This window comes from Callorhinus ursinus, unplaced genomic scaffold (genome assembly GCF_003265705.2).
Source record: "Callorhinus ursinus isolate GAN/ISIS: 27379988/994484 unplaced genomic scaffold, GSC_fseal_2.0 scaffold41, whole genome shotgun sequence".
Classification (NCBI taxonomy): domain Eukaryota; kingdom Metazoa; phylum Chordata; class Mammalia; order Carnivora; family Otariidae; genus Callorhinus; species Callorhinus ursinus.
The window spans coordinates 5,357,097-5,371,868 of NW_027397103.1; the positions used below are offsets into that span (position 1 = coordinate 5,357,097).

Below are 14,772 nucleotides of genomic sequence, written 5' to 3' on the forward strand. Positions count from 1 at the left end.
TTGTTTATTTGAGAGAGAGAGCAGCAGAAGGAGAAGGAGAAGCAGGCTCCCCGCGGAGCAGGGAGCCCGACGCGGGGCTGGATCCCAGGACCCTGGGACCATAACCTGACCCGAAGGCAGACGCTTAACGACTGAGCCACCCGGGCGCCCCTATAAATGAAGTTTTATTGGGACACTGCCACATTCATATACATATCGTCTATGGCTGTTGATGTGCTAAAATGACAGAGCTGAGTAGTGTGACAGGATGGCCCACAAACCCTAACATATGCACTGTTTTTCTTTTACAGAAAAACTGCTGACCCCTGTTCTATAACATACTACTTTGGGACCTCGTTTAATCTTTCCGTGTATATTAGAGAAGAGTCAGGATTGTTTCTCAAGAAAGATGTTGGCTGTATTAAAAGCCTTGCCTTCAAGCCCACCCTCATGCATAGTTGGGGTGCCTTATATTAGCCAGACACCCGCTTGGGTTCAGTGCTTTACGATTCCATCCACACCAGGAGGCCAGCCCCACCCTGCCTTCCAGTGATTCTCAAAGTAATTTGATTTGCTTTGAATTTTCTTTCCTAATTCTGCATCTTAAAATTCTAATCATTTGAATTATGAAAGTAATATATGTCTTTTATAACAATTCAAACAACAAAGAAGCATCTAAAATAAAATTAACAGTCTCCCTGCCCCTCTCCAATCCAGCTCCCTTGATGAGTCGCTATTAACAATTTGGTATAAATGTTTCCGCACTGTTTGCTTTATTTATAAAAACATATAAAAACCTACTTAGAGGGTGTGACTTTTTTGGGGTCTTTTTATCTTTTTTAATGAAAATAGGATCACACTTGCTTTTTATTCTATCTAGCAAAGTATTGCAGGCATAGCTCTCTGTCAATGTCTATAATTTTATTTTATAATTTTTAACAGCTACACTGTATTCCTTGGTGTAAATATATCCTGATTTCTTCAACCTTTGTCCTATTAATGTACATTCAGCTTGTTGCCAGGTGTTTTTTTTTTTTTTTTAACTATTACAAGCGATGCTGCAATAAACTTCTTCATATATTTATGTCTTTATATACTGGCATTTTCATTTCTGGTGGATATATTCCCCGAAGTGAGAGTGCCGGGCCACAGTTTAAATTTTCAAAAATACCAACAGTTGATTTTCCACGACGCTATAATAATTTACAGCCTCTCCCCCGATGGTGTTCGAGAGAACTGGATTCCTCACACCCTTGCCAGCTCTGGATGCTACACATATTTTCCATTTTTGCCAATCTGATGGGTAAAAAATAGTATCTCATTGTTCTCGTTTGCATTTCCCTGACAAGTGAGCCTGAGCATCTTTTCATATGTTTATTGGCCATTTGCATTTCTGCTTCTGTGAATTCTGTAGCCTTGGCCCATGCTTCTCCTGGGTGATTGGTCTTTTTCTTATTAATTCGTAGGGTCATTTTATAAATTAAGAATATTAACTCTTTGTTAATTATAGGGCTGCAGAGATTTTCTTTGTTTATGGTATGTTTTTCCTCTGCTCTGCTCTTGATTAAAAAAAAAAATTAAATCTCTCTCCCCCAGGTTCTTGCTAAGAATATAACTACAACTCTTTTTGCTTCTTAATTCTTATCAGAATCTCAGCTGTGAGAAGTAATATATGTGGTGCTTTGTTTAAAGCATTGGTTCTCAAACATTTTCTAATTTTAAGTAACAGACACTCTCCCCCCACCCCAGCCTTTTTTCCCCCCAACACATGACTAGGGAGATAAAAGAGAAACTGCCATGATGAACTTGGGTTTGGGGGCTCAGCGATTAGCATGCAGAGGGCCTGTCGCTTCTCTCTTGCAGCCCCTGCCACACTGTGAGAACCACTGGTGCTCCCTGGAACCTAGTTTGAGAATCATTGATCTGAAGGCTCTGCAGCCCCTCCATCTATTTAATCAGTTCTGTACAGTGTGTTCCATAGAATATTAAGTAGGATATTAACAAGTGCTTTGTGAAGAAAAGACTCTGGGATTGTTCTATGGCCTGCCAAAATGAGGCATGCTTTCCCTTTCTGAACTAGATCACACTTTGATTCTTTTGAGATGGAAATGCTAGCGTACCAAGAGACAGGAACTGGACAAAGGGTGACACACACCCTTTATTTCTCTTCATACGCAACGCCAAAACAAATAGACAGTTATTGCCCTTGCTGCTCCCGGCCATCTGCTGAAGGTGCAACTCTAGTTTTCTGACTGGTCTGAGTGAGTACTGCTCACTCAGCCATCAGGGTTATGGAGAACCCAGGGGACCAGCAAGGGACAGGTGGGTGCTGACCTTTTTTCATTTTCCCAGGGGCAGAAGTTGTGGGCTCTTGGTGACATTCAGGCACCCCTGTCTTCTGCCTGACTTGGAATTTGGAAGGACAAATTTCTCCCTAATCTTTTTTTTTTTTTTTTGAGTCATACCTATAACAAAGAACAAGTCAAAAGGACTTTAAACAAAGGTGCTTTAAGCAGGAAATTTGCAGATACTACCCTTTTTCCTTCCTAGACCCTTTCAAGAAAAGACAAAGGAAAGAGTTATTGGCATAACTTGTTTAAGAATAACAATCTGGTAATCCCGTATGCTCTTAAGAGAAGAAAAACTATGTAGTAGGAGCCGTGAACCTACTAGGTCCCATTTGAAGACTGTGCCTAGGTTCTTGCACAACAGTGGTCAAAGAAGCTTGAGAAATGCTGGGTTTCTTTACTGCAGGACTTCTCAGAGCCTTTATAAAGCCAGTGTTCACTGTGAAGTTCCAAGAGGAAGGCATGGGTGAGTTTCCTACCTTTTCTTGACCATAGAACCCCTTGTGGGCAGAACCTCTCCAGGAATGGTATTCCATTGTCTACCCTTTAGACAAAGGCTGGACCAGATAGTCTTACATTTTGCCATTGGTAAAACCAGACTCTCAGAGAATTGCACCCTTTTCTTTGGCCACTTACAGATTTGCTTGTGTTGAACTTCCCTTAACCTGCATTGAGGGACATTTATATGGAATTTATTGCATAAACTTGCTCTAATTTTTACTGCAAGGAGGTTGTAATTTTATGTAGCCTATTACTAGTAAAAGCTGGGTTTTCCTAAGCAATCGGTTTGTTTACATCTAACACCATGAATTTAGTAACTGTTTATAGTTCCCTCTTTGCTCTTACCACCAGGATGCTCAAGGCAGATTTCTGGGCCATGGCAAATAATGGTGTCGAAATCCACGCTATATATTTTGAGTACCGATCTTGTCCTTTAGTTTGACATATCCTTCTACCTTTTTATTTTCACTTAGTCCCCATTTCCTTGTTTTAAGGTTTTTATTTTGTTATATTGATATATGTAAATAAACTAACTTTCAGTCCTATTTTTGAAATAGAAGTGGGGTGTAATAATAAAAGAAGTACATACCTATGTATATATTCTAACATTTTTAACATTCTAACATATCTAAGCATATACATATATATTTTTTTAAGTTTTTATTTTAATCACCTGGGGCTCATCGCAGCAAGTGCCCTCCTTAATCCCATCACCTATTTAACTCATCCCCCCCGCTCAGCTCCCCTCTGGGAAGATGTTCTCTATAGTTCAGAGTTTGGTTTGTCTCTCTCTCTCTCTCTCTCTCTTTTTTTCCTCTTTGCTGGTTTGTTTTGTTTCTTAAATTCCACATATGAGTGAAATCATATGGTATTTGTCTTTCTCTGACTGACTTATTTTGCTTAGCATTATACTCTCTAGATCATCCGCATCAGTGCAAATGGCAAGATTTCACTCTTTTTTTATGGCTAAGTAATATTCCATTGTGTGTATGTACCAGATCTTTATCCATTCATCAGTCAGTGGACACTTGGGCTGCTTCCATAATTTGGCTATTGTAGAGAATGCTGTTATAAACATAGGGATGCATGTATCCCTTTGAATTAGTATTTTTGTATTCTTTGGGTAAATACCCAGTAGTGTGAGTGCTGGATCATAGGGTAGTTCTAGTTTTAACTGTTTGAGGAACCTCCGTACTGTTTTCCAGGGTAGCTGCACCAGTTTGCATTCCCACCAACAGTGCACCAGGGTTCTCCTTTCTCCACATCCTCACCAACACCTGGTGTTTCTAAAGTTGTTGGTTTTAGCCATTCTGACAGGTGTGAGGTGATATCTTATTGTAGTTTTGATTTGTATTTCCCCGATGACGAGTGATGATGAGTTTCTTTTCATGTGTCTGCTGGCCATCTGGATGTCTTCTTTGGAGAAATGTCTGTTCATGTCTTCTGCCCATTTCTTGATTAGATGATTTGTTTTTAAGGGTGTTGAGTTTTATTCTAACTTGCATATATTAAACGCCTACCATGTGCAAGCTCCTACTAGGGCCCTGGGGAAATAGAGATGAAACAAGCTGTGGTCCTTGTCCCTGGAGGACTCAGTGTTGCCGTGAAACAGATGTAATCACCACACCCAGTGGGCGTGCATAAGCACCACAATGTTGTGTGTTAAGTAGTAACGGACTGTGCTCAAAGCGCGTGCCTGGGAGACTGAGGAGAGTGACCAACTGAGACAGGGCTGCCCAAGGACCCCCAGCTTTGGGCGTCAGCTCCCAGCTGCCCAGGTCTTTCCAGGGTCCACCTCCAGCCAGGTGAGCGAGCGAGTTTTCTGATGATTCCCAGCAAAGTGAGTAGAGCGGGGCGGGCTCCTCCAAGACTTGCCCGAATGAGAGACGTGTGACCAAACGATCTATGGCGGTTTTGAACTAAAATGAAAAGGTGCTGTGGGAACCCAGTGAGGGAGCCAATGACCTCATGGGGGAGAGGGAGAGAGAAGGGCAAGAAAGGGACCATCAGGCTGAAGCTATGGATGAGGTCCCAGGCATTTGCTCTCCATTTGAAAAGATGTGCAAGCTTGTGCGCATGAGCCTGTACCTTTTCTGAGAAGAGGGTCGGTTGCTCTCATCAGATTCTCAGAAGAGTTCACGGCCCACAAAACCTTAAGATCCATCGCTTTGAAAGGGTGAGTAGACCATTGCCAGGACAGCAAAGGGCGGGAAAATGCTCAAAATGCTCACGGAGGTACTAGAGTCTGTAGGGTAGAAGAGACCAGGGGTTCACATCCACTCACTTCATCATTCTTTCCTTCAGCAGATAATTTATTGAACACCCACTATGGCTCAGGCATTGTGAACACGATCGTTGGTCCCTTTACAGACCTCACAGGCTCTAGCCACTTCCGCAGATGGCTGTCTTCATCCCGTCTCTCCCACTGGCCTGGAAGACGGGCCCCAAAGTCCACCCTTCTTCTTCCAAGCATTTTGAGTTTTACCTCCTTCTCCCCCTGCAGCCCTTACAGTAAGATCTGTCAACAAGGCACGGGTCCCTAAGACCCCTCCAGGAAGTAATTTTACAAATTTGTCCCAGCTTTTTCTCGATGAACATGAAAGTACCACGATTCTTTTTTGTTTGTTTGTTTGTTTGTTTTTAAAGCTTTGTTAAACTTGTCAGAGAGAGAGCCCAGGTAGGGGGAGCAGCGGGCAGAGGGAGAGGGAGCCCAACTCGGGGCTCGATCCCAGGACCCCGGGATCATGACCTGAGCCGAAGGCAGACGCTTAACCGACTGAGCCGCCCAGGCGCCCCTCGTGATTTCTTTCTTGGGAACAAAAAAGCTCCATAAGAAATGAAAAGACTTCTTTCTAAGTTGAACCAGAAAAGGGCCGTGGCTGAAACACAAAGCTGGAGAGTCTAGCCACATGATGGGAGGTGCTTTCACTTCACTGTGATTTCAGTTTAAGTCTTGATTATGTACAAATGGCATCTCCAGCACCCGAGTCTCCAAAAACCTGGGCGTCTTTGTTTTTTTTTTTTTTTAAGAGTTTATTTATTTATTCATGAGAGACAGAGAGAGAGAGAAGCAGAGGGAGAAGCAGGCTCCCCGCAGGGAGCCCGATGTGGGACTCGATCCCAGGACCCCGGGACCATGACCCGAGCCGAAGGCAGATGCTTAACCATCTGAGCCACCCAGGCGCCCAACCTGGGCGTCTTTGAAGACTTGTTTTCCTTTTTCCCTTTCCCCCCTCCCTCTCTGTCATCCCTCCCTCCCTCTCTCTCTTCACGTCATCCTCATGGCACACCAGGAGGGTTTTACCGTGTAGCCACGAACGTGATTCTCGGTTTTATCACTGACTCACGGTTTCACGTATTGTACCTCAGATTTCCTATCTCTGAAATGGGTATGATTATACAGGAAAGTAATGTTGGTGGAAACTTTAAGGACCTCGGGTGATGAGTTTTGTAGAAGTTGCACGCATGCACACACACGGTATCTGATTAGCCTCCAGGCAGAGTGGGGATAGCAGAATTTCCTCAGAACAATCTAAGCAGAGAACATCTGGTTCCCTTACCTGTTGGTGCATTTGTCTGTGTGTTCCGTTGGATTAAACTGTTGATAAACTAGCCTGCAGCTACCTCGTACTCACTCTTAAAACTCCAGGCATTGTCTCTCAGGCAGCTCCCAGCTGCGGGTGGTTGTAAGTACAGAAGGGGAATGGACACGTTTCGTTTCTTGCTCTATTCCCAGGACACAGGTTGACACTTGCCTTTCACCCCCAAGTGAGTTTACTCACTGGAAGTCTTCCTTGAATACTGGCAGACTCAGAGAATCTCTTCCCAGTGATTCCTAAGCCAGTGTTCCTGGCCTGATGCAAACTTCGTATTGTCTTCGTATTGTCTATTCGTTGTCCATAAAGTGGAATTGGCATGTGGAAAGTGTTTCTGTGTTGCAGGGGAAGGCAGGGATGTCGGGGAAAGAAGACAGCTCTGCAGTTTAATGGTTAAATAGCAAAAAAGAAAAAAAAACAACCCACAAGGCTCTGAGTTTAAAAGCCAGTCCTACTTAAAAGATTTTGCTCTTTACTAAACGTTGTGTAATGTGCCTGTTGTTTTTGCCTGCCTAGCGGCCATTCTCCTTACTTCTGGAAAGAACAACCCAGTTTTGTTCTGGTGATCTATGCTCCCTCATTGGATATCATTTTGTTAGTATCATTAAACAGAGTGTCTTGACCTCCTCTGGCCAAGAGGGAAGCTCATGATGGTGGCTATGCCAGGCATATTCTCCCAGAAATTTGAATATTGAAGATCTCCACAGGGTTGGAGCTCATTCATCCAGTGTCTGCCCTAAAGAGACTGTCTTTTAGCTCCCCTGGGTCTCCAGAACTTCTCTGGGCTCTGTCCCTTCTGAGAACTATTTGGCTATTACTTCTATTCTGTGAATCCCCCAAGCCCTTCCAAAGCATTTCCTTCCTTCCTTCCTTCCTTCCTTCCTTCCTTCCTTCCTTCCTTCCCTCCCTCCCTCCCTCCCTCCCCCCTTCTTCCCCCCCCTTTTTTTTTGCTTAAGTTAGTTAGAGTCAGCTTCTGCCTCCAGCCATAATGAAATAACTAGTACCAGACTTGTTTTCCATCTGTACACAACTAGAAAGCTGAAGAAAATACATGAAACAACAGTTTTCAGACATTGAGCAACAGGCAGTGCAGAAGTGTGAGCCCTGTGATCACCTTGGCTTTCTGCCTAGAAGTGGGTTTTATTTATTTATTTATTTATTTATTTATTTATTTATTTAAAGTTTTTATTTATTTATTTGACAGAGAGATACACAGCAGGAACACAAGCAGGGGGAGTGGGAGAGGGAGAAGCAGGCTTCCCGCGGAGCAGGGAGCCCGATGTGGGGCTCGATCCCAGGACCCTGGGATCATGACCTGAGCCGAAGGCAGATGCTTAACGACTGAGCCACCCAAGCGCCCCTAGAAGTACGTTTTAGATTGCAGCACAGGGAGGGGAATCCCAAGTAGAGCATGGAAGTTTCTCTGAGTTGAGGACATACAGATTATCATATGCGGAGGTTGAAGAGGCTGTAATTTGTGAGGCCAAGTCCTAGAGAAGAAGGTGCTGCACAGATTAACAGGACCAGAAATCTGTATCGGGAGCCCCTTGGGTTGAATACGAAGTTGCCCAGGCATTGAATGGAATGCTAGAAGGATGGCAAAGAACAACCCTACTGGAGGAATAAACTGAATAATTCCCAGAGTTCTCATAGGACTGGGGGACATTCAAGTTTTAGCAAACCAGAATGGAAGTAAGCTATTGAACATTGAAGGCATTCTTTAGAGGCTACAGTGAGGTCACACCATAGTAGTAGGGCTAAACTTGCCTTAGAAGAAAGGCTCCATGGGGCGCCTGGGTGGCTCAGTCAGTTGAACGTCTGACTCTTGATTTTGGCTAAAGTCATGATCTCAGGGTCCTGGGATTGAGCCTTGCGCTGGGCTCTGTGCTCAGCAGGGAGTCTGCTTGGGATTCTCTCTCTCTCTCTCTGCTTCTGCCCCTCCCCACTCTCTAAAATAAAATAAATAAATCTTTAAAATAAGAGAGAGAAGAAGAAGAAAGCCTCCACTAGGTCCACTTCAGCAAAGCTTTTTAAGAAGCCTCAGAAAAATAAAACTGACCAGTAAGTAACTTAACTGCCTGCCAAATGAATTCCAAAAGAAAATGACAAAAATCTCAACATTCAACTGCATAATATCAATAATGTCTAGAATCCAACATAAAATTACCACACACCTAAAGAAGCAAGAAAATGTGACCCATTACCAGGAGAAATACCAGTCAGTATAAACTGACCCAAAATGACAAAGATGATGTAATTAACAGACACGGACTTTGAAACAGCTATTACAAATATGTTCAAAGATTTAAAGGAAAGCATGAACATAAGAAGTAGAAGTTTTTTTTTAAAGAACTAAATGAAACTTCTAGAAGGAGGAAAAATACAATCTCTAAAACAAAACTTCACTGGATAGGTTTAACAGCATATTAAAGATTGCAGAAGAAAAAAAATAGTACACATGATGACATAATAACACAAGCTTATGCAGCACAAGGAGAAAAAAGACTAAGGGGGGAAAAAAAGGACCAAATCCGGCAACCTCTGCAACAATATTAGATGGTCAGCCCTACATGTAGTCAGAGCTCCAGTAGGAAAGGAGGGCAGAACAAAATATTTGAAATGATAATGGCAGAAGATGTTCCAAAAACTGATAAAAACTATAAAGCTACACAACAAATTGTAGGCAGGATAAACACAAAGAAAATAACATCAAAGCAATTAAAACTAGCAATGAAAAGAAAATCCTGAAAACAGCCAAGATGAAAAGAACTATTACATTCAATAAACAAAGATAAGAAATATCACTGATTTCCCCCCCTTAAAAACAATGCAAGGCATAAAATAAAGACAATGGAATGACGTCCTTAATATGTTGAATTAAATGACAAACACCTGTCAACAAAGAGTCTATATTCACTGAAAATTATCCTTAGAAAATGAAGGTGAAATAAAAATGTTTTTTCAGACAAACAAAAGGAGGTAGAATTTGTCACCAGCAGACTTGCACCATAAGAAATATTATAAGTTCTTTTTCAGGCTGAAGAAAAATGATACCAGGTAGAAACTCAGATCAACACAAGGAATGACGAATACCAGGAAATTTAAATATGTGAGTAAAGATAAGAGAATTTGTATTTTTGTTTTTAATTTTAAGTTATCCAGACTCAGCCTGCCTTTCAGAATCTAGAATCAAGATCCAAAGAATTATATGGATTTTCAGAAATTATCTTGCCTCTGTAGCAAGTATGCAAAACACTAACGTCTATTAGTTATGGACAGAAAACATGTGGTTAATTGTCATAGTAATCTTTATGTATATAAATATATATTTAATATTTATTTATTTATATATTTATTTAAATATCTATTAAAAACATTAAAAATATACCAACTTGTCTATTTTTTTCATTTTTTTATTGTTATGTTAATCACCATACATTACATCATTAGTTTTTGAGGTAGTGTTCCATGATTCATTGTTTGTGCATAACACCCAGTGCTCCATGCAGAACGTGCCCTCCTTAATACCCATCACCAGGCTAACCCATCCCCCCACCCCCCTCCCCTCTAGAACCCTCAGTTTGTTTTTCGGAGTCCATCGTCTCTCATGGTTCGTCTCCCCCTCCGACTTACTCCACTTCATTCTTCCCCTCCTGCGATCTTCTTCTTTTTTTTTCTTAACATATATTGCATTATTTGTTTCAGAAGTACAGATCTGTGATTCAACAGTCTTGCACAATTCACAGCGCTCACCATAGCACATACCCTCCCCAATGTCTATCACCCAGCCACCCCATCCCTCCCACCCCCAACCACTCCAGTAACACTCAGTTTGTTTCCTGAGATTAAGAATTCCTCATATCAGTGAGGTCATATGATACATGTCTTTCTCTGATTGACTTATTTCACTCAGCATAACACCCTCCAGTTCCATCCACGTCATTGCAAATGGCAAGATCTCATTCCTTTTGATGGCTGCGTAATATTCCATTGTGTATATATACCACCTCTTCTTTATCCATTCATCTGTTGATGGACATCTTGGCTCTTTCCACAGTTTGGCTATTGTGGACATTGCTGCTATAAACATCGGGGTGAACATACCCTTTCGGATCCCTACATTTGTATCTTTGGGGTAAATACCCAGTAGTGCAATTGCTGGATCGTAGGGTAGCTCTATTTTCAACTGTTTGAGGAACCTCCATACTGTTTTCCAGAGTGGTTGCACCAGCTTGCATTCCCACCAACAGTGTAGGAGGGTTCCCCTTTCTCCACATCCCCGCCAACATCTGTCCTTTCCTGACTTGTTAATTTTAGCCATTCTGACGGGTGTGAGGTGGTATCTCATGGAGGTTTTGATTTGGATTTCCCTGATGCCCAGCGATGTGGAGCACTTATTCATGTGTCTGTTGGCCATTTGGATGTCTTCTTTGGAAAAATGTCTGTTCATGTCTTCTGCCCATTTCTTGATTGCATTATTTGTTCTTTGGGTGTTGAGTTTGGTAAGTTCTTTATAGATTTTGGATACTAGCCCTTTATCTGATATGTCATTTGCAAATATCTTCTCCCATTCTGTCGGTTGTCTTTTGGTTTTGTGGACTGTTTCTTTTGCTGGGCAAAAGCTTTTTATCTTGATGAAATCCCAAGAGTTCATTTTTGCCCTGGCTTCCCTTGCCTTTGGCGATGTTTCTAGGAAGAAGTTGCTGCGGCCGAGGTTGAAGAGGTTGCTGCCTGTGTTCTCCTTTAGGATTTTGATGGACTCCTGTCTCACGTTTAGGTCTTTCAACCATTTGGAGTCTATTTTTGTGTGTGGTGTAAGGAAATGGTCCAGTTTCATTCTTCTGCAGGTGGCTGTCCAATTTTCCCAACACCATTTGTTGAAGAGACTGTCTTTTTACCACTGGACATTCTTTCCTGCTTTGTCAAAGATGAGTTGACCATAGAGTTGAGGGTCCATTTCTGGGCTCTCGATTCTGTTCCATTGATCTATGTGTCTGTTTTTGTGCCAGTACCATACTGTCTTGATGATGACAGCTTTGTAATAGAGCTTGAAGTCCGGAATTGTGATGCCGCCAGCTTTGCTTTTCTTTTTCAATATTCCTCTGGCTATTCGGGGTCTCTTCTGGTTCCATACAAATTTTAGCATTATTTGTTCCATTTCTTTGAAAAAAGTGGATGGTATTTCGATGGGGATTGCATTGAATGTGTAGATTGCTCTAGGTAGCATTGACATCTTCACAATGTTGGTTCTCCCAATCCATGAGCATGGAACGTTTTTCCATTTCTTTGTGTCTTCTTCACTTTCTTTCCTGAGTATTTTATAGTTTTCTGAGTACAGATCCTTTGCCTCTTTGGTTAAATTTGTTCCTAGGTATCCAACTCATCTATTTTGTAGATGAGCCACCCAAGGAAGGCTTTGAGATTTTTGTGACTTTCTCAAGGCATGACACAAAAGCCTTGGTGCACTAACTACAGCATCTTTTGCCTTTCCATGGCTAAGGGGATCCCATCACAGCCCTGCCACTTACTAGCAGTGTGATTTGAGCAAGTGACTAAATGTCTCCAAACCTCAGTTTCTTCTCATAAGATGGACATAATAAAATGCCTACCTCCTTGAGTTGCTGAGATTATCACATGAGATACTATGGGAGTCAGGATGCCTTTGTTCATAAGATGCCAACTCAAATTATCTTACATGTGAAGAATATTTATTGTCTCATGGAACTGGGAAGTTTGGATGTCTGGATGAGTTCAGGCACTGCTGGATCCAGGGTCTCAATGTCATCAAGAATCTCTGTCTCTCATCTCAGCTTTCTTTGGCTCTGGCATCATCCTCAGGTAGGCTCACCCAAGGTAGTGGCAGAGATAACCTCCAGTAGCTCCAGGCTCATTTCCCACTTACATAGCAGAGCCAAAGGAAAGCAGTTTTCTTTCCCAGTAGTCTTAGCAACTATTCACTCCCCTGCCCACCTGTGAACTAATCTGTGACTCTGATTGGTTGGTTCTGGGTTGTATGTCCTCTTCTGGAACAAGACCATGGAATAAGGGTGGTTTCCTAAAGGTAAAGTGGGATGCTGTTGTGAAAAGATGGTGTTGCAGATGCTGAGCTACCAAAACCAACAGATGTTTATGACACTTCTATAAAGCACTGGACAGTAAGAGCTATCAAATACAGCCTTACCCAAGTATGGATTTGTATGTACTAACTTGATCCTTACAGCCCCTTGGGGGGAGGGGGGCGGAGCTCCCGTAAGCCCCATCCTCATGGAAGACCCAGCTTTACGATGGCTTCCCAGTCCTGGCTCCCAGGCTTTCATGACCCAAACGGTGTCTCCTGTCCCCAGGCCCCCCCTGGAGAGGTGGCACCACACTGTCAGCTCTGGGCTTGCTTTCCTTCTTTGTTTTTGGCCTCTGCCAATTGCCCCCAGTTTCCCTAGAGTCTTTGTTATGCATTAACAACAATTATCCTTTAAAAAAAAAAAGACTTACTTATTTGAGAGAGAGAGAGAGAGAGCATGAACGGGAGGGGCAGAGGGAGAGGGAGGGAGAGAGAGAATCCCAAGTGGACTCCCCACTGAGCTCAGAGCCTGATGCAGGGCTGGATCTCAGGGTGGTGAGATCACAACCTGAGCCAAAATCAAGAGTCAGGCACCCAACTGACTGAGCCCAGGTGCCCCAATAATTATTCTTTTCAGCATCTCTGTTTCATAGCAGGGTGGTTTTCAGGTCATCTCCCCATTGTACAGAGGCAGAAACTGAGGCCTAGAGAGCTTAAAAGCCTTACCCCACACCACACAGCTAGTTAAGTGGCAGAACTGGCGTTCAACCCCAGAGCCTGTTTTCCAACGAGCAATGTGAGTGGTGGCTGGTGAACGAGGTCCCACGCCTGGTGTGCCGCAGAGTCTTATCCAGACCAGGGATCCCAGCAGTCCTGCCTGGTCCCTGGAGTCCTCAAGTAACTTCCTGATAATCACGAAGCCCAGAGGAAAGGGAAGCTCAGTGTCCATGTAAGACACCTCGAAAGCGAGATGCTGTTAATGCTAACATTAATTTATGCTAACATTAATTTCTCAATAATTAATTTCCTATGGCTGCCATAACAAATCCTTGGTGTTCCTCGACCCGCAGCTGCATATAACGCCCCTCTCTGCCTCCGTCTTCACCTGGCCTGGCCCTCTGTATGTCTCTGTGTGTTCTCCTCTGTCTAATGTCCTTCTGCCTGGCTCTTACAAGGACACCTGTCATTGGATTTAGGGCCCACCCAGGTAATCCGGGATGATCTCCTCTTGAGATCCTTCAGTTAATTGCATCTACAAAGACCCCTTTTCCAGGTGTATCACATTCACCCACTCCAGGGGTTAGGATGCGATCACCTCTCTTTTGGGAGGGGGCACTATTCAACCCACTGAAGTGGAAAAGCAGCCCGACTCTTCTCGGGCCCTGAGCCTCGGGCCTGGGTGAGGGGGCGAGCTGCAGCGGGGTCTCGGCGGTGCCTCTTTTATTGTTTCATATTCTTCTCTTTTGTTTTGAGGTTTTCTGCCCTCTTTTCTGGAAGGTGCACGATGTTCGGCTCTGTGGTTATTTTCGCCTAACAGCTGTGTTTCCGGTGAGCAGCTGGGGGATGCTTCTGACTCAGCAAAACGGGAGCAGTAACCGCCAAGAAGCCGTTCGAGCGAGGCTCGAAATAAAGCAGCAGTTTCTTCCCGTCCCGTCCTCCTTTCACTTCCCCACCCGTGGGCACCTTTTGAAAGTCTCGCCAAGTGCTTGTCAAAAACCACTTGGAGCCCCGACGCAAGGCCTGGCTGAAGGTGGCCCTGAGCTCGGGCTCTCTCGGAAAACAGAGAGATCCCGGAAAGGACGGGGCCAGAGCAGCCCGGCTTTGATGCTGGGACACCCCGCCCCCAGATGCCCCCCCCCCCCCCCTCCCCCCCCCCCCCCCCCCCCCCCCCCCCCGGGGCCTAAAAAGTGCCCACGGGTTGGGGAGGGAAAGCAGGGGGGGGCGGGGGGGGGGGGGCTACAAGTTTTGCCTTCAGCAGACCAGGGGCTCTGCGTTCTGCAGCTCAGTCCGTTTCTCAAAGGGGGTGATTTCACCCCCGGGGTCTGGGAGGCCGCTGCTGACTAGCCCCACGCTGCAGAGAGAGGCGCTGCGGGTGCTGCCCGTGAAGCAGGAAGGGAAGGGCCCGGAAAGGAACCCGCGGCCCGGAGAGGCCCGCTCTGGGCGTGCTGGGGCCTGCAAGAGGCTCCCGGGAGAGCCGGACAGCCGCGCTCGGAGGCCCGCTGCTGCGGTTCCGAGAAGCAAGCGAACCCCGTAAATTGAGCTCCGTCTTACGCGTCCTCCACAGCTGCGT

General features: G+C 44.3%; 1 protein-coding gene across 1 annotated transcript in view; it reads left to right on the plus strand.

Annotated features, from left to right (window-relative positions):
- Positions 1–14,203, plus strand: part of SPRING1 (SREBF pathway regulator in golgi 1) — a 129,493-nt gene extending 115,290 nt beyond the window's left edge. Inside the window, exon 7 of the transcript XR_012374844.1 lies at positions 13,956–14,203. The gene's annotated coding sequence lies outside the window, so the exon portion shown is untranslated. The remainder of the gene's footprint in view (positions 1–13,955) is intronic.
- The last annotated feature ends 569 nt before the right edge of the window (positions 14,204–14,772 follow it).